The following is a 21463-nucleotide window of genomic DNA, read 5'->3' on the forward strand; positions in this document are numbered from 1 at the left end:
GACGTCCTTCGATCTCTGCAACTGATGAAAATATCAAAAAGGTAAAAGATATGGTGCTTGAAAATCGTCAGACAAATGTTAGAGCGATAGAAAGAGAGCTCGATATCTCTCGCAGCCTGTTTGAATGATTTTTGTGAATATTTTGGTTATGAAACGCGTTCTTTCTCGACTTGTTTCGATAAAGCTGAATAAAATACATTTGATTGAACAGGTCTCTTTGATTCCCGTTTTGATCCAACATCATAGAGAGTATTATAACTTCCGATTAGACATGGATTTAAGAGTTTGACATGCAAACGAGTCATCAGTCAACGAATTGAATGTGGCTTAAATTACAACAACTTAATTGGATATTAGACCACGGCAAAATATGGTTCACTTTGCAGGCAATCTAACCTTTGTGGTGTTATTTATTCAAACAATAGTAATGGTAGGTATGTGAACACTGTCTATATTATATAAACGAAGGATTTGTTTTAAGAGTTAATTAGTCTAGTTTCTATCGCTGAGTATAAGAGCAGTGTTAACTAAATTTACTCACAATGTGTAGCACAATATACGGATAAAGTCTAAATAAATAAATAATTATCATTCTTTATATACGAATCCTTACAAATTTCAGAAGTATCTAATTTTGATCTAGACTTAGCGTATCTGACTTATTCCTCATATATGAAATCTAATAAAAAATTCACCACTATTCCTACAGATGGCTGTAGTAACCGACATCTCGCGTTGTAGAAGTGAAATTGAGCGTTTAAAATAAATAAAAAAAAAAATACTTTCAGTCAGCTTTCTTATTGCATGACTCAGTAATGCTTGAACACGCGTCAAAGATTACCACCAACAAAAAGGAAATAGGTAATATTTTAGAAAAGTGAAGACGCAATACAGGCGGCCGAAAATGCGAAGAGTTCAAAAGAATTTTGTAAAAATCGTTTTTTTCAAATATGGATTAAAAATTATATAAAATACTTGCCCTTTTATATTGATACATTTGGATTGTATATTTAAATAAAATTTTTAACCCAAATTTTGTTGGTAAGTACTATGAAATACTCAGTTCCGGAAAACGGACATAAAAGGGCGTTTCCAAAAAAATTTAATTTGGGTAATAGCGGACCCTTAATGCATAAAATAACACTGGTATTTGCTTACCTTTTACCGGTGCTCATTGAAGCGAAAGGAAGAGTCACACTTTGTTAATAACATTTGGCTAAACAATTGTTTAACACGTAAAAAAGAATAACAACAAACATGTATGTAGTATGCATGTTTTTAAGTACTCTTTTAATGGTCCGACATTTAGTAAAGTTACATAATTATATAAATTTAAATGAAATATTTTCACATACTTATAAATATGGTATGTAAAGATGTATAAATATGTCTGTATAATTTACTGGTGTCTGAAGCATAAAATTCACTTTCATTCGGAGGATGTGGAGGTTGAAGCAGCACTCATAGTCTAATTTGACCGCTTTGCCCGTAGCGATGGCAAAGATGTGAGTAAGTTGTTTTGTTGGAAAAGCACTTATTTCTTTGCTAATTTGGGTTTGTTCTTTTTTCTTTTGGCGTCAAATCGGCTCTATAATGCAGCCCTATGACCGTTTTAATTTTTTTAGATAGTCCATACAATTAACATCTTGTGAGTTAACTTATCAGAATGCCCTCGTAAGTTTTACACTCACATAAAAAGATTCTTTATATTTTTTGCTTGCAATATGAGTAACGTAAATTAAGATTCCTTCTTAATTTATAATCTTTCTCTATAATAAATGATACAATTAACGCACAAAGTCAAGTAGCGCTCAACTTATCCGAGCAATCCATGGGAGCCACCGAAATATTTCACGAAATTTGTTGCAATTTTTTAAGTGTTCATTCTCCAAGCGAAAATAGTTCCAAATAAAACGACGAAACACCTCTAACGGGCTGAGTATGGTCATCATTAAGTCACCCTTTATATAACCAATTAAGCTCATCGATACGGTCAAACCGAAACGCAGCACTAAATCTTCCACAATGCGAAAGTAGTAGAACCACTGCGGAAGAGAAATAATACACCTTTAAATAAGAATAAACAGTACAACACATCAACAATAAGTAAATTCGTGCCTAATTGGGCAAAAAATAATGTCAATTTATTACTGACAATTGTAGAGCGTTTGGGATGTAGTCAAAGAAACGTTGCCAACTAGACACTCCTACTTAAAATACTTCAGCATTTCTGATAAGTGTGTGAGAAAGTTGTAATCCTGACAAGCACTTACCGTCGATGAGTAGACAATTTCTTCACGCAAAAAGCGATTATCACCAGCATTGGCATCAAAGAGGCTCCAATCCATTTTAATGTTCTACGAGTAAGCATAACACGAGGACACAATGACCGCGACTATCCAGGAGTAAAACTAAAGATTATCCTTCAATGTGAAGTAGCCATTTGTACATAGAGAGAAAAAGAATTATTTTACGAGGAAACTCGATTTTCGAGTAGAATCGGAATCGAGTTTACCATCCCAACTGGCAGCAATCGCGTGCACATATAATAACCTCCGCAGAATAACCACCACAAAAAAACGATTTTTTTTCCATGTAATTTATATGGAAAACAGAAAATTTGAAAGAGGCACCTCTTAATATTAATATTAAGAGCTCATCTTTTGAGTGACTTTTTTTTTACACATTTATATGTATAAGATATATTTGAGAGCTGTAACCTTTTTCTTTAAAAAATATACACAAAGTTTAACAAAAGTTCCAATATTTTTATTAGCTTAGCATCGACTTGATTCGATGATCAAAAGTTCACCCGATAATATTTTCGCTTATAATATGGCTTGTTGTGATGTTCTACCAACGCTATTTGGCCTTAGTTATAGGTATGATGGTCGTAAATCGCTTGGACTAAGTCCCCTTAAGGGATGGTCATAGCGTGGACCTCCAAAAACCACTGAATTTCTTGATTTTTTATAATGTTGAAATTAACTAATTGGCCCAATTTTTTTTAAATAAATACTTTCATGAAGAATACAAAATTATTTTTTCATGTTTATTTATTAGCTGTATAATAGTTAAATAAACTGTTGAAATGACACGTAAAACAAACGATCTCCATGATTGCGGCCGCAATTTTGGTCTTAAATAAACATTTCAAAAAGGTTATTAATCCGTGGGAAAGTCGCTATCGTCCTATGGAAAGTGCTTTTTTTAAATTTGACAAAATGGCAGAGGTTTGAATAAAAAGTATCGAATTTGAACCTTTCTTTGACAGTTTTTCGTAGAAAAAAAAAAAATTTTCAAAAGAAGACTTTCATAGCACGATAGATAATGGCGTTAAAAATGTTCTCTCTAAATTGGAACTAGATATCTTCAATACTCATATTTTGAGTGAAAATCGTTTTGAAAATCACCATTCTGAGAAAAACGTGTTTAAAGATTGGAATCGCAATATTCCCAACTCTATTCCCTTTCTACAAGAAACGCTGTAGCGACCGTAATAATTTGAATTTCGATTTCAAAATTTGAGAGAATATTTATTACAATGCAAACTATCCGAAAATGCAATAAAAAAAATCAAGTTTCACTAAAATAGTATAGAATTAGTATTATGAAAATATTCTCCTAATTCCTAGCTTTGAGTCACTTCTCATGTAAAAATTTCATGTCACATGCTTAAAAATCGTGCAATCGATCTCTATCCATATCAAAAGTAGCTTCTTCCGGGATTACTAATAATCGTATTGAAGTAGTATTTAGTAAATTTTAATTAGCTGCGTGAACAATTTCATTAGGAAAAAGTTGTTTTTAACATGGTCCAATTATTTTCAATTTTCAAAGTGTGGGAAGTGGGACCTCAAGTTGAGCGAAGAAGCATAATTTCTCACGCCATTGCATGCAATTGCGAATAACTGGTTATGAAGACTAAAAATATCCTGCTTTATTTACATAAACCATAAAATTTACCTCCTTGGATGCGTTATTGTGGTCCCAACACGTGAGCATACAATATTTTAGGTAACACAAGTCTTGAAACAAGAAAAATGCTAACACATCTAAATAAAGTTACAAATGCTATTTAACTCACAAGAAACATAAATAACTGAGAATATTGAAGTTATTAAGTTTATTTGTTAAAAGTTAACCACCAACAAATACTACAGTGAACACAATATTGATTGAATATGATTTATATTCAGCTTTCAATTATACTGAGAACACGCTACAAATATATCAAATTTTTCAAAATAATTAAAGAATTTATGCTAGTCAGACTCCCTGAGGTAATCAGCAAATTTTACGACACATGCTTCCATATTTTTTATGAGCGAATTAACATAAATAAATAAATATATCAGCTAGGGAGATTTCTTTGGCTTCCCAATCGAAAATAATTCTGCAATAAAATCTTTCTTCTGTGGTAATTATAAAGCTGTTCAAAACTAATATTAAATACCTGGGAAAACAGGCTTAACTATCTAACGAATCGAAAATACCTTGTTGCACCTAAATCCACGTTTCAATCCTATTTGCAGAGTGAAAATTTTATTTTGATATTCAAACCACATTCAGGCCGCAAAAATCTATTAATAATGTGATTCAAATTCAGTAGAAACACCAGAATTCATCGACAAATTTCTTCAATTTGTCCAAGCATAGAAATAAAGGTAACAGTTTAAAGCGATCACAGTGAACATTGCTTCATATCGTATTGTTTTCGCCCAAGAGTAGATGTGAACACGGTCGTTGGCCACAAGGTTTGTTTGAGACTACGGTCGTGATAGTTAAGCTAAAACTCAATGTTTTTTCAGTATTATAAGATTTCACTTGCTAATAGAAATACTGATTGTATGACCTGTTTAAAAATTCTGAGCCTCATATATGAATTTTTGTAGTTGATTGTTTCACTTAACTAGCTAACTTACAAAATTGACTTTTTTCCTACAAATTACCATTCCACATCCCCTTTTATTCAATTACTTATAGTTATCAGGTTTCAAGAGTGCTGCTAATGAATCTTTTCCGACGAATTTAGCTATATATATATGCACGTACACAAATGACTTCCTGCAGAAACAAAATTTTACAATCTCTTGCTTGGTTTCATTTTAACCACAAAATTTCACTTATGATTCTTAGAAAAACATTGCAAATGTAAGAAGAGTGAAATAAGTTAGGAAACAAGTAGTAAGCTCGTTACATAAACACTTTACAGTATGTTAGCAAACAAATTTTGTTCTTTTCTGTCGGAAATGTATAGTTAATATTTTGACTATAGCATTTGTATTTTGAATATACGAAGAAATCTTTTCTCTATAGAAAAAAATAGCATTAACCTCGGTGGGAGGCATATTAACAATATTTAGACAGGGCGAAAATGTATGCATGATAACCCTGACTGTGATAGTAGCTTTGTAAAGGCTTAATAAATCCCCTTTAAAAGTTGTGTCATGCATTTAAGGACTTTCTCAAAAAAAGTATGTATATGGTACAAAAAGTTAACATAGAACCTCATATACAATTCTTGCGGACGGCTCCCGGCAACCATTTTTCTTTTGCTTGTACACATTACTCTTGTTTTAACTATATATATATTTCTGGCCGCATACAAAACGCTTTGATACGATTAATATTAACCATCATGTTACAAGAAAGTGGAATAAAATTGGAATGCTTGCAGCCAAAGATCCGCATTTAATCGCCTCAAAAAATGCAAAATTGCAATTTCAATGTACACACATGTGCCAGTTTCACTTCATCCTTCGGAATAGTTTCTATTTTGCTTTTGACGTCAAATCTATTAGAGAAATAAGGTTTGTTCATCACATTTCCTCTTTAAGCCTTCTACGAAAAATAGACTGCAGATGCATGCCTAAACGTCTATTTTTATGGCACTTTCTATATTTCTTTTTGTTTTTAGCTAGGTCAGACTAGCAACGTGAAGGTGTGCGTAATTGAAACAAGGGCACTCATAAACAGTGTACAATATTTGTAGTTGCGTGCAGTCGCACATATTGATTTAAAATAAGCAGGAGAACATACGTTGTGGCATTCAAGTAGCGAACTTTTGGCGTATTCAATTAAAATATCAAAAAATCCACGAATATCCAAAAATGCAAAAACGGAAAATATCTGGTAAAAATAGCTACAAAGCGAGCATGTGTTTTTAAATTAGCCCCAACGAAAAAGTTCTCGGCAAATCAGTTGAATTAAATAGCAACGAATTGAACTGCTTGGATAGGCTCAATATCTTCGAGATAAAAGTTTTGTGATATAAAGAAAAAATTGTTTCAAAAATTCACATGATTGTTCTGTTTGCGCAGCACTTGTCATCAGTCGTTAAAACTCATTGAAAATACTTTAAATAATTGGCCAACACTCCAGCTTTTCTAAAGCTGCAGCGGTTGACTGCTCTCGTTAGACAAATAATAAACACATTTGTTCTGCATTGTTAGACAAAAATGTGAGCATAAATACAAGTACTCTTAAGCACCCACTTATATACTGCATACTGTAAATGTACATATATCGCAAGCAGCATTGTATTCAGGTAGACATAAATACATACACCCGAGTGCCCCATAAGTATAAGTAAATCGTTTTTCTGCTATCATTACTTTACCATATCGTATAGACTTCTCTTTTCCATTTTAACCTTATTCATGCAATTTCTTCTCCATTTTATCTCCACTTAGTCTTACTGTCTGCTGTGCGTGATATCGCAATATCAAAATTACCTGCAAGGACTTGGTTGCGGGAATCAACAGGTACGGGTATGAATTAGTAATTTTCTACGGGTCATATTTCCAACTCAATATATACAAACATAACACATACCATATGCATATAAATATGTATGTGTGTAGATTTCAATTATGATATTAAAACCAATTCATTTGGGAATATGGTTTTTATTTCATGTCGAAGTATTGTAGAATGAGTAAATTTGATTTTCGAATAATGTAGATATGTAAATATTAATAAATCTATAAAATTTTGAAAAGGACAGTAATTGGCTTGGACGGTTAGGTTAAATCTGAGTTTAAAGGAGTTTACCTGTTTATATATAAGCAAAAATTCAACCAGACAATTGGAAGTCATTTAAATAAAGTTATGAAGTTTACACCAGTTTTATTCATATTAATTAAGAACAAATCATTTGGAAAGACGGATATCAGTGCGTGGAGTATATCGGAGCTAAAAGAAAATCTGGACTGATATAAAATTAATTTTTGATTTTACTCAAATATACTCGAGAATATGTTTCCATGCAGCTTTTTTGTTGATAACCGACACACTGACCAACATATTTCACACAATTTCTGCATCAAACTATAATACATCATTCACTTAATTTTAATTGCCATCTCTTGCAAGTTCGTTCAAATGATTTTGGTGGATATTTTGGTTATAAAACGCGTCCTTGTTCGACTCGAACCGATAAAGCCGATTTTTTTTTTCGAAAGGAGTACCGTAAACCGGCTTCTTTAGACATGTGTGTGATCGCGTGAGTTCCGATCCCACATTCATGGAAAGCATCACAACTACCGATGAGACGTGGGATCAAGCGAACAATTATGGGAATGGATCCTGGTTTTAGTCGATCAAATGTTGCGAAGCAAGTTTTACTGAAATTCGCCCAGTAGTTCCAGAGATATAGAATTTTATTTACTATTTTTGGGAAGCTTAATGCGAATTTTTGAGTCGCAAAGAAAAAGAAGTTTTAAAATTTTTAATTTAAATAAACTATTCAACTAAATGTAGTATCATAATACATGTATAATATACACAAGGTATTTAAGAAATTTTCAACATTAATTTATATGAAGTTGATCATTTGATATACTGCGACATGTCATAAAAAGCTTTCTATGTAATATTAGTAAAACAATGACATCGTTGAAAAATAATTGCAAATCATTAAGTTCGATTAAACACTATTTTTTTCTTTCGTTCATGCTGATCCTCCCTCAGCATTTTTCACATTCCAACATTATTTTCATACCGTGGAAGGTAGGTGTTGTCACTTATAGTCAAGCGTGCACATTATTATATATTTCTCGTAATCAATTCTACAATTTCTGAGTGAACTCGAATGAACTTTCTTGAAACCAAATAGATAACTCACCATCAAGTTGAAATTAATTTGCGACAAACCGTTAAAAATGTTTTCACGTGTGGAGAAGTTTTGAAAATTCAAAAGGAAATTATTTTAATGAAAACTAGAAATTTTGCAGCTAAAATATTGTGTAAAAGTAACAATAGTTTGTATGTTGAATTTCTGTTTAACCGCTGAACAGATTCAATTTCTTTACTAATTAAATTTACTATAAATATGTACATATTAGAGACGTGTCAACCCAATTTTATTGAAATATGTATGTACTCAGTATTTCTGTATTTAAAGATAATTACGAGAGCAAACAAAATTACGACAAAGCAAAAAGAAATTTAAACATGTTTTTAGAAAAATAATATGAAACGATTATCCGCTGAAATTAGTACTTAAAATATATAAATAAATATGAACTGTAAAAAAATTGAAAATCAGCCGAAATTTATGAATATTCGGCAACAGTAAATAATTTTTGCTTATTAGAAAATATAACGCCAAGTAGTGTATACGTACTAAATACATATATATACCTACATATGTCGATGTGCATATAAAACTTTATGTGGGTTTATTCTTATAATATTAATATTCAAAACTGCATCAGCAATGTGCCCCAAATCGATTTTAAATATTTGCGATTAGATGAAACAACCGTCAAATAATCCCTTTTTTGTCCCTCTGCCCTCAAGGTCAAATTTATTTACTTCTGTATAGACTTATGTACATAGTAGGGGTATGTTTGTACTTGTAGGCAATGAAAAATGATATATTCGCAAAAACATGACAAGCAAATAAGCTTCTCCATATGAAGTGTTTATACAAAAGTGCGTATACGCAGTGGCGTACCAAACTTTAGGGCGCTACTTCTATTAACAACTGCAGATATACGAATGTATTGAAAACATTATTTCCCAATTTTATTAAATTTATGTGTACCAGACATTCAAAAGTGTTCGCACAAAGACCACAAGACAGATGCTAAGGACAAAACACCTTAGGAAGGCCTTAGCGTAATTTTTGAGAAGACACCGAAATAACATACCTGCTGTTCGTTGAGTAATTCCAGTTCCGATCAAAGACGAGGCTATAACTTGTCCTCCATATAATTTCGTTGTATAAGCAAAACTAACAATATTGCCTGTGTTTTATGGGAGTTTTGTATACACATTTCATATCAAAAATTTACAATAAAAATTTAAACTCCGGAGTCGTCCATATTCCACAGTTAATAACGATAATATCCAAAAAAGTTAAAGAAAAAAAGAATCTCCACAACCCTTATGGATTTAATATGAAGTGTATTAATCTTATTTTCTTTATGCCATTTCTAATTACGTTTTACATTAACTTCATATAAAAATGAAATGACAACCATTGTCGTTAGTTTGATTAGAACTGTCATTGTATGTAATTAAGGGGTCAGTGGGGTAATCTTGCCTGTTTTTGAAATTTTTGTATATAGAAATTTTTATTCTACAATAGAACCTTTTTCACATATCATGAGGTATTTCGTGGAGTGTATAAACAAATTTTGAACTCAATAATTCCACAAATGTACTCACCACGTTTATAAAAGTTAGACTAAGCGGTGATTACCATAGCTAATTATCAAGAAAAGCAGTAAAGTTTTCAATGACAACCATTTTAGGTTCTTTTAGTTTGTGATAAATACAGAAAAGGTTGCTGTGCTTGATGCAGATTGTGAAATTTTACAGTAAACTGATTAAGAAAGATAAATAGATCTCTTATTATTTCCCTAAATATACTCCTAGATAAAGAGCGTTACGTAGAAACCAATGCTTTTGCTAGAAAGTTTGTCATATTTTTTTTCTGAACACTTCAGTAGCAGTTCATTTGGCATATCTACACTTCTATAATCTTTATAAGGGTCTTCTGCGCACAACACACACATATTTATTTTGTGTCTTCCTCCAGAACACCCTAAAGTGATAACCCACTAAACTATACTAGGTTGTAGGCCTATTTACATATGTGTAACGTATTTCCCATGATTTTAACGTTCGTTGCATTTTTCAGATTCTGCTGTCGGCCTTAATTTGTTTGATTAAGGCATGTGCTGTCAGCAAACAGCAGGCGCTGATGTACATAACACATATGGAAATATGTATAGGTGTAGTCAGTGGCAAATATTTGTACAATTTTTTTTGCTGCACTTGTTGTGATTAATTTGAAATGTGTTCCAAAACTCTGCTATCAGTTCCCATGCAGACAATTTTGTGGTGGTCAAACATCAAAACCAAAATGAACTTTTTGCATTTGTAAGTGAGTCTACATAAAAAAATGCGTGCGTAAAGACTTGGACGAAGCATTTTTTCGATTACAACTGTTTGAAAAAAAAATTAGCGAAATTTTCAGTTTGTTGTAAACATATCTGCCAAAAATCCAATTTTCAGTTTTTTTTCCTTCTTTCGCTCAAGTACTAATTTAAGGTTTTTTCACTTTAGATAATCCTTTGTAACAATAAAAAATTCTAATACAATATTTTACTTTTTATATGAGAAAAAATGTTTGAAATCTGGCTGAATTTTACTCGAGGAAGCCCAGGCAACTCCTTAAAGGAAAATTATAAAGATGTATAACTAAGCTACAAAACACTCTTCGAATTGTTGATTCGGTAAAGAGTATCTCATTGGGGACATCACTTTTCCTTAAGTGGGTGCGGCATTGCACTAAAGATTTAAAGAGTAGTAATGATGGTCCAATTTAGGTCAATGTCATTCGAACTTTCGTTTTATCAATGTTATCACCATTAAGTTTATAAATTTATAATGCCACTTTGGTAGAGAATCGCCCCCCTGTTGCCAAACAAATAAGACAGACTATGAATAGCCATTAACACGCTGGTTTTGTCCTCTTGAGCTGAATATTTCACTAAAACAACGTTCGCTATAGACAGAGCTTATAGTAAACAAAGGACAGGTCAGGGCTATAAGGTGGGTGCATAAGAACTTTTCAAACAAGCTCCCAGAGCTGCTGCGTAGTTACCATCGATGTGTGTTGCTCATCGCAATCAACCACGACCGCTTTTGTTGGAAGTTTTTATTAGTGACCCACTTATCATCACGCGTAATCATCTTTTCAGATATGAATTTTGTCACTATTCAGCGGCGAGTCGCAGCAGGAAATTCAGTCCATAGAGTTTGTTTGTAAAATTAAATATTTGACTTGTTTTTTTGATGACAATCTACATCCCGTCAAAAACTCATTTTTAATCGCGCCAATCTCTCTCAGTGACTCGATAAAATGCGAGTATGGTAATCATACCGCAGAATGTGAATCCGCATTCCATAAGCCAATAATCTTCTTAACATTATACATTTTTTTTGTTATTTTAATTAGTGAAATTGGAACATGCGAGATTTAAAAATAAATTATGCCGAAATCAACTTTAGCGGCTTCCGTTTAAGTCTACTTATTTTTGTACAAGCATTATCGCTCATATGCTGATATTTTATAACTTCTTTTCACAATTTTTATATATTTTATTCGTTTTTATTTATTTTTAGCGGAAGCGCCAAGCGAACCGGTAGATAACAACTGCTTGCGCGAATTGTTGTTGCGACTATTGATATCATCGGCCTCAACACCCGCGCCGTTAGTTCTGCTTTCTCCAGGCTGGACAAGGAAGCACAGAAAATGAGTCTGGCAGGGAACGAGGACAAAACGAAGTATCTTCTGTCATCAAACAAACAGTCCTCGCACTCGCGACTTGGCTCTCACGTCACTGTTGACAGTCATTACTTTGAAGTTGTAGATAATTTCGTCTATTTAGGAACCAGCATTAACACCACCAACAATGTTAGCCTGGAAATCCAACGCAGGATTGCTCTTGCCAACAGGTGCTACTTCAGACTGAGTAGGCAATTGAAAAGTAAAGTTCTCTCTCGACGAACAAAAGCTAAACTCTACATATAAGTCGCTCATAATTCCCGTCCTGCTGTATGGTGCAGAGGCTTGGGCGATGACAACAACCGATGAGTCGACGTTACGAGTTTTCGAGAGAAAAATTCTGCGAAAGATTTATGGTCCTTTTCGCATTGGCCACGGCGAATATCGCATTCGATGGAACGATGAGCTGTACGAGATATACGACGACATTGACATAGTTCAGCGAATTAAAAGACAGCGGCTACGCTGGCTAGGTCATGTTGTCCGGATGGATGAAAACACTCCATCTCTGAAAGTATTCGACGCAGTACCCGCCGGGGGAGGCAGAGGAAGAGGAAGACCTCCACTCCGTTGGAAGGACCAAGTGGAGAAGGACCTGGCTTCGCTTGGAATATCCAACTGGCGCCACGTAGCGAAAAGAAGAAACGACTGGCGCGCTGTTCTTAACTCGGCTATAATCGCGTAAGCGGTGTCTACGCCAATTAAGAAGAAGAAGAAGAAACCGCTCAATTTATATTTCGCAGAAAATCGATTCGACAACAAAGAATACATTACCGAATTTGATTAAACCATCGAACACGGTTGTGTGTGTGTTTTGTATTTTATTTGCTCAATTCCATTACAGCTACGTCCATGGCGTATGAGTAACCTCAGCGCAGACATGTCGCAACCAATAGGTTATAGGTAAGTCCTCCGGTCGCACAAAGCACAAGCACGTGCTCGGTCCTAAAATAGCAGATTAACAAAACTACTTTATACTTGGTATTGTTGACTTTATGGATTTATTCAAAATGCGCGTTCAATGTTCTTATTGGCTGTCTGTGTTGTTCTGCTAGCATACTAAAAACATATATGTATATGCATAAATATGTACGAGTACATGTGTGCACTCAAAATTTCTCGAGAGTGTAATTTGAAATCATTTGAAAGCTTTCAACATTAAGCACACATGTGGTTCTTTGTTATTAGTTGCAATACGGCCGTACTAGTTAGTAATTAGAAGAGGTTAAGTGCTGCAAACAAGAAAAAATTTCTATTTTCACAACCCATTTACCATTCAAATAAATATTATATTGTTTAAATGAACATTACAATTTAACCTTATTTACTTTCGGCTGTAAAAAAGTCTAATAATTTCACAAATAAAATGAGTTTAGGTAAATATGGTAGTAACTACCATTGAACTATTGAAGTACATTGCCTAAGTCCCAGTATATTATTTTAAGGAAAACTGCTTATTCTCAGTCAATTAGCAGAAAAATATCTGCTCCAAAATTATTTGAGCCACTTAGAGGTATGTTGGCAATAATTAGCTTCCTTGGAAAATAAATAAACTTTTGAAATACTATATTTATTTTTCTGAAGTTTTTTAAGAGAGAATTTGTTTGTTTCAATAATAACGATCCAGTACTTACGATTACGTGACACGTTTTACAAAGACCTGGATTTATTCGGAGTTGAATGCACCACAAAAAGTTTAAAGGTGTTTAATTTTTAATAGCAACAGTGCGGTAATATCACATGAGTACTAAAAGAAGTGCTTACTTTCCAGCTAATTAGAATTTTTTCATGATAAAAGTATGACTTTATTTCAATATATGAGTTATCTTAATAAACTTGAGAGAACGTGTTTTTATAATAACAGCGTAATTAACTAAAGTAAAGTTTTAAATTGAAAATTAAATGGTTTTAATGTTGGATCCTACAGGTAGTTTATGATAAAAACTAAAACTTCAAAGGGCGTTTGCAATAAAAGGGCAATTCGATAAATAACGGACACCATAATGTATAGTGCATGCATGTATATAATAATTCCCATGACCTGAAATACAGTTTAACAAACAATTACATAACATTTTCATCTGACATCTCTGGTGTAAAACGCAAGCAATTTGCGAACTACAGAAAATTTTATTTCCGAAGTTTGAACGGAAAATCCCGACCAAAACCACATCTCGGTGCCATTTATAGCGGTTAAGTGAAAACAAACATTGACGATGATTTTGAGCAAATATATTAGAATTTCTGAATGGAGATATAAATGTATTATACGCAAGTATGTGTATACACACGTTCCCAATATTATGCCACCAACACATAAGGTTTAAAATATACTTTTGGATTTGCTTATTTGAAATGAAAACCAGAAGTAAAACAAATAGATTAACCATTGAATTAATTACTCACTGATATGGTAATCGTGGTAATGTAAATAAATAATTTAATAAAATAAAAGAAAATTGCATTTTAAATGCTATTGTTTAGTTCCTTTTCCAATAACCGACGCTAATGAAAATTATTCTTCTTCTTTACTGGTGTAGACAGCGCTTACGCGGTTACAGCCGAGTTAACAACAGCGCGCCAGTCGTTTCTTCTCTCCACAAGGTGGCGACAATTAGAGATTGCCAGCGAAGCCAAGTCCTTCTCCACCTGTCTTTACAACGGAATGGAAGTCTTCCTCTGTGTCTAATTCTTTCAGAGCTGGAGTGTTTTCGACCATTCGGACAATATGACCTAGCCAGCGTAGCCGCTGTCTTTTAATTCGCTGAACTATGACAATGTCGTCGTGTATCTCATAGAGTTCATCGTTCCATCGAATGCGATATTCGCCGTGGCCAACACACAAAGGACCATAAATCTTTCGCAGAACCTTTCTCTCGAAAACTCATAACGTCGACTCATCAGATGTTGTCATCGTCCATGTCTCTGCACTATATAGCAGCACTGAGATAAACAAAATTATCTACGACTGCGAAGTTATGACTGTCAACAGTGGCGTGGGAGCCAAGCCTCGAGAGCGACGACTGTTTGTTTGTTTATTATTTTCTCCAGCAGTATATTGAAGAAGACGCACGATAGGGAGTCACCTAGGCTGAAACCTCGTTTGGTATCGAACGGCTTGGAGATGGCCTTCCCGATCTTGGCGGAGCTTTTGGTGTTGCTCAACGTCAGTTTATACAGCCGTATTAGTTTTACGGGGATACCAAATTCAGACATCGCGGCATAAAGGCAGTTCCCGTTAAAAGCAGCTTTGAAATCAACAGTGGTGTCGATTCTCTTCTCACCGGTCTTTTCTCAGATTTGGTGAGAAGGTCCAAACAATTTGCTCATGTTGGGCTTTAATATTTTTTCGCCGCCGTGTTTGAATAGCTCGGCCGGCAATCCATCAGCCCCAGTCGCTTTGTTTTTCTTCAGACGGGTAATTGCTATTCAATTTTTTCATGGTCGGGAAATAGGATCTCTGTTCCATCGTCATCGATTGGGGAATCTGGTTCGCCTTCTCCTGCCGTTATGCTTTCACTGCCATTCGTCAGGCTGGAGAAGTGTTCCCTCCACAATTTCACTATGTTCTGGGCATCGGTTACTAAATCACCTCCTTGGGTTCTACAAGAGTATACTCCGGTCTTGAAACCTTCTGTTAGTCGCCGCATTTTTCGTAGAATTTTCGAGTATTACCCCTGTCGGCCAGCTTGTCAAGCTCCTCTTGCTCACGCATTTCGGCTTCTCTCTTTTATTGTCTGCAAAAGTGTCTCGCTTTTCTCTTCAACTCTTGAATCTACCCCATCCCGCACTTGTTGTATTCGATCATAGCGTTGCTAGGTAGGCAGTCTGCTTTCCCTCTGCTGCGACACGACACTCCTTATCGTACCAGCTGCTCTTTTGCATTCTCCGAAAATGAATGGTTTCGGTTGCAGTTGTACGTAAGAAGCTTGAAATACCGTCCCACAGTTCCCTTATACCGATTATTAGTGATGAGTACATTTTTTGCTGCACAGGGGTGAGTGCATATCTTGGCTGTAACAAGGTAGTGTTCCGAGTCGATGTTTGGACTTCAGAGCGTACGCACATCTAAAACACTGGAGACGTGTCTTCCGTCTATCACAACATGATCAATCTACCACACCGAACTTGTGCTCCTTTATATGGCCACTATAGTAAACGACACAAGGACCTACTCGCCTCAGTCCTTCTTGGGCGGCGGTGATGTCAACCTTTATTTTCACGGGGATTTCAACCAGCTGCCCTCTCAATTCAAGGACCGGACATTCCAGGTGCATTACCTCAAATCGTAATCCTTAATGCGTTTGCCATGGTCGCCATCAAAAGGGGAATCTCTCATCCGTTCTCTTTACTCAGCGATATAAACTAAACTAACAAACTCTTAGAAACACATCCTTCATTTTCTTAATATAATCAGTGTCAATAGCGCCAAGTCTTTACCTATCAATAACGTTAGTTAAATATACTCATTACTATGTCAAGGATAACAGCGGCTAAATGGGGCTTACTTACCCTAATCCAGTCGACTCGATGATATGGTTATTGCCAATTTAAAAAAAAAAAAAAAATTAAGCTTCAAAAGCATTCTAATCTGACTTTTGGGCGAAAATTGAAATGCGAGTAAAATCAATTGCCCAGTAACACACATGCAAACACGGACTTACGAACACGGCGCATTGTCACTCAACACCTGCAGCTTTTGCGTAGTCAACAAACCATCCTCTGAGGCTTTAGTGGCTGTGGTAGATAACTAGTTTGGCGAATACGGCTGACACAAAAAAGCCACGGTTTACTTATGTTTAACCAAATGCGTGCAATAAATAAATTAAATTAAAATCTATCACGCACAAACTTTTAGCCGATTTTAAGAGAAAATGTTCAGTGAACAGCGTTGAATGTGCAACCTGAATGCAAATGAACATCTAGATTGGAATACACAGCTACATTTGTATGTGTGTACAAATATGTATATTTTGTGGTATCTGCAAAGAGCGCAATCGAAAATATGTGGACAATCTGTTGCATAAACAATTCAAAGTAAATGTTAGTTCACTAAACGGTTATGTTGCCAGTGAAATTTTATCCATATGCAGTTCGCTGAAACGCTGAAAGAACTGATTACGAATATTGTTGTTGTTTTTTGTTGTAACAAAGTACAAAGCCAAAAATTAAGCCAACTTTTCTTTTTTCCACTGAATCAGGATTAATCTGAAATTACATTTGTTTGCTTGACTTTCAGAAGCTTAGATCTTTTCAATGCACAAAAAGGCAAAACAACTTTTCACACATAAGTTCCAATCATCCAAAAGACACACAACAGGTTATCTTCCAAGGGAGCAAGGGATAATTAAAGATTTAAGAGAAATAAGAGCGCACGCTACTCACAAAATTTAGGGCCAGGCCAATATCTAGGACACATCTATCAATTGGAGAAAAAAAAAATTGTTTAGCAGCATGGACCTTTTATTTCATATAAAATATTTAAGAATAAGCCAACAAAAGCCACACAGTGGTTTCTGAAGGCTTTCTAAACTTCTGTGCCACTTTTTCTACGTAACCGACATTATCTTTGCAACAACCCGACTAGTGTTGTTATCAATTTATAGAAGCAACTGTTATGAGGGCATATAAGTCTATATTAATCACGAATATATGTATATAACCTAGAGTCACCCTTCACCAGATATACAAGTATTTCTAAAGCTTTTACAGTGTTTACATTAACTGAGTATATTAAACTGTTATGATGTGTCAAACCACATTAGCTTAATGCATTTTTTAATAAACTTAGCGGAAACACGACTGAACACTTACCGAAGGAGTGGTTGCAAGCCAATGAAAAATAATGCGAAAAAATTACATGTGAGTTAGCAAACACCAGTAATTAAATTTTGGTCTGAACTAAAGCTTATTTTAGAGCTTGTGTTGCTGAGGCATAAGCTTTCATAAATATGCTGTACATATATTGCGAGGTCTGGACTTAAGATTTTCACATATATTTCAAGCAACATACTCTCACCTTTGCTATGGAAAATATATATTTACACATTTTATTTTGGCCAAAAAATGCTCGGAAACTCTACGAAAAGATGCCGAGACTAACAGAAGGTTTCAAGAGCAGATAATACTCTTGCAGAACCCACCGAGGTGATCAAGTGACTGATGCCCAGAGCATTCTGAAATTAAGGAGGGAACATTTCTTCAGCCTGCTAAATTTCACTGAAAGCAAAACACCACGAGATGGTAAACCCGATTATCCAATCAATAATGATGAAGCGGACGTTCTATTTTCCGATTATGAAGAAGTTCGAATAGCAATTACGGGTCTGGAGAACAATAAAGCGGCGGGTAGCGATTGATTGCCGGCCGAACCATTTAAGTGCGGTAGCAAAGAACTGATAAGGAGAATGCATCAGCTTCTTTGTAAAATATGCTCGAACGAAAGCATGCCCAACGATCGGAATTTAAGTGTTCTCTGCCTAATCCACAAAAAAGGAAACCCCACAATCTGCGCCAACTACCGTGAGAGAAGCTTTCTCAACATCGCATATAAGATTCTGTCGAGAGCAAACACTGTGATAGATTAAAGCCCACCGTCAACAGATTGATTGAACCTTATCAGTGTGGCTTCAGATCGGATATTCACCATACTACAAAAACTAATACCATATAGGTATGCAAACTGACGTAGAGCAAAACCAAGAGCACATAGTTTCTCCAGATTGTACAAAAAAGCGAAACAAATGGGTGTCGTGGTAAACGAACTGTTGACAGTCATAACATCAAAGTCGTAGCAGCATTAACGCCTGCAACAATGTCAAATTCAACGCAGAATAATTCTTGCCAACAGGTGCTACTTCGGACTGAATCGGCACTTGAGGAGTAAAGTTATTTCTCGACGAACAAAAACCAAACTTTATAAGTCACTCATAATCACCGTCCTGCTATATGGTGCAAGGGCATGAACGATGACAATCATCTGATGAGGCGACATAACGAGTTATCGAAAGAAAGGTTCTGCAGAAGATTTATGGTATATTGCGCTTTGGCAACGGCGAATACCGCAGTCGATGGAATGATAAGCTGTACGATATACGAGGGCATTGACATAGTTCAGCGGATTAAGAAACAGCGGCTTCCCTGGCTAGGTCATGTCGTCCGAATGCATGAAAACACTCCAGCTCTGCGAATATTCGACGCAGTATCCGCCGGTGAAAGCAGAGGACTTGGTCCCTTGGAAAGACCAGGTGAAGAAGGATATGGTTTCGCTTGGAATCACCATAAATATATCATTATGTTATATTTCGTATAACCGATTTTATAATACCCAAATTTCGTGCGGAGTAACAGTTTGACTCAGAAACTAAAAGTGCAAAGCCAATCACTAAAGTAAGCCAGAAAATAAACCTTATTTAAGTATACTCAGAATTGTTAAATTTAATTAAAGAGTTTAGTGCAATAACTTAATTAAGTAATTTTGACTTTAATAATGAAATGTCATAAAAATAATTATCAATTTCGCGTATCCGCAGGAAACAGTTATAGGTACTTTCGTCAATTCTTAATTTATGCTCAAAAAGCTAAATTACTTTAGTTCGAAACAGATTTCCCACAAAAATTTACTGAAGAAAATTTCTAGTAATTAAAAGAAAAATTTGATTCTTCAGAGCTTTCTTTGGCTTTGGTTTTGTGAGGTTATGAGTAAAGCGTTCTGTATTTAGTCACATGCAAAACTCTTGTTACGAAATAATAGCAAACAGCAAAAGCCGAAAACGTTTTAACTTGACAATGCTAAATTCATGTCTACGAGTGTATGTTTATATATGTATGTGTTTCTCTAATGCTACTTCAATAGATGTGGCAAAATTGAGGTAAACCTCAGTGATATTTATTCTCAAGTGTACTTTATTTATATATGGCAAAGCATACATACTATATATCTCTAAAGCTTTCCCAAAGCATGAGGACATATAAACTGGCTTAAAAAGGCGGTTTACAAGTTAAAAAAAAAAATCTTTCAATTTGGTACAATGATATAAAGTAGGTTACGATCTCTTTAGAGATATTATACGTATATAACGGAGGGATAACATTATTTGGCCAAACATGGGCCCATATTTATATAAAAAAGTATTGTCGTTTAATGTAAAAATATCGTGAAAAAGTAGTCGAGACTAAATGCCAGATAGAAATTACCAAAATATTCCAGTCAAAATTAAATTACATATATTTGTATAAATATCAAAACGCAAAAAATTTATAAATGGAAAATTTTCGTGCAATTAAATATTTGATTTGTAAATGAAATGTTGGTCTTAAATTCACCGTTTTTCCGCTTTTTGGTTCCTTTTTAGCAACAAAAATTCTTTAAATAACGAAAGCAAATTAACTGAAATAATATTTCCCAACCGTTATGTATATTTAAAAGCATATCTAAAACGAAAACAAAGCAAACATAGGGATTAAGAAATGTAGGCAAATGTTAAACGGAATATTGCATCAAATGAAAAGTTCAAAGGGTTCGCGTATCCCATCATGTTGCCTTGGTTGCAGTAACGGAAGTTGCCAAATACACTTACTTTGTGTATACTCATTAACAAAGGCATGTTTATATGTGAATAAAATGACAGTGTGAGCCATATTTTAAATAAAATTTTTAGTTTTAGAAAGCTGTATTAACAATGGGTACCGCATACGCTGACAATGGAACAGAACCACATCCGAATGCGATTTTCTCAGGAAAATATTGGAGCGTTTTAAAAAGAATAAATCCTTTTTCATCAGGACAATGCACCGTGTCACAAGAACATTTTGACAATGGCTTAAATCCATGAATTAATGTTCGGATTGTTGGAGCATACACCATATTCAACAGATTTGGCCTCCAGGACTTCCATTTGTTTCCAGAACTCAAAAGATGTATGGGTGGCAAGCGTTTTTCATCAAATGAAGAGGTCATAACGGCTGTTGAAGCGTAATTTGGAGACCTTCCGGATTCTCACTTCAGGCATGGGATCCACAGATTGGAGGAACGATGGAGTAAGTGTATTAATGTTCTGGGAGATTATACTGAATAATAAAGTGAAATTGTGTTTTTCTTATCAAATGGGAAGACTTATTGAACAACCTGGTATGCTTTAAACCTTAAATAAACAATTTATATATAGAATATATACATATAAGAACGCTTAAATTTTAAAATTAAAGTTGTCATAATATTAACAAAGAGAGGGAAAGCATATGCAAGCACATTTGTCACTGCTTAGGCAATGTGATTACTATTGCTTCATATTAAGTTCAATATTTTTTTACGTATTGCTAAGTATTTTGGTAACTCCACTTGATTGCTATGACCTGGCGGGCTACACAATAAACATAATTGACATCTCAACAGCGAAGTTTAGTTGACTGTTAATAACATTTCTGCACCAACATTCCCCAATATCTGCAGCAACAGTTAATTTTTCATACATTTTATTTACGGTATACCACCTTTCTCATTTCCTCTCACTCTCTGTCTCTTTTTCTCTTTATATACAGACGGCTACTTCAAATCGAAGAATAATCCTTAATTTTATTGTTGCATAGTCGCGGCCATTATCTCCTCTTGTTATGCTTACACGTGGGACATTAAAATGGATTGGGTCCTCTTTGATG

General features: G+C 34.7%; 1 pseudogene; it reads right to left on the bottom strand.

Moving 5' to 3' along the window:
• Nucleotides 1–1800: 1800 nt before the first annotated feature.
• On the bottom strand, nucleotides 1801–20412 carry LOC120777112 (annotated as a pseudogene).
• Nucleotides 20413–21463: the final 1051 nt, after the last annotated feature.

The sequence above is a fragment of the Bactrocera tryoni genome, chromosome 5 (genome assembly GCF_016617805.1).
Source record: "Bactrocera tryoni isolate S06 chromosome 5, CSIRO_BtryS06_freeze2, whole genome shotgun sequence".
Lineage (NCBI taxonomy): Eukaryota > Metazoa > Arthropoda > Insecta > Diptera > Tephritidae > Bactrocera > Bactrocera tryoni.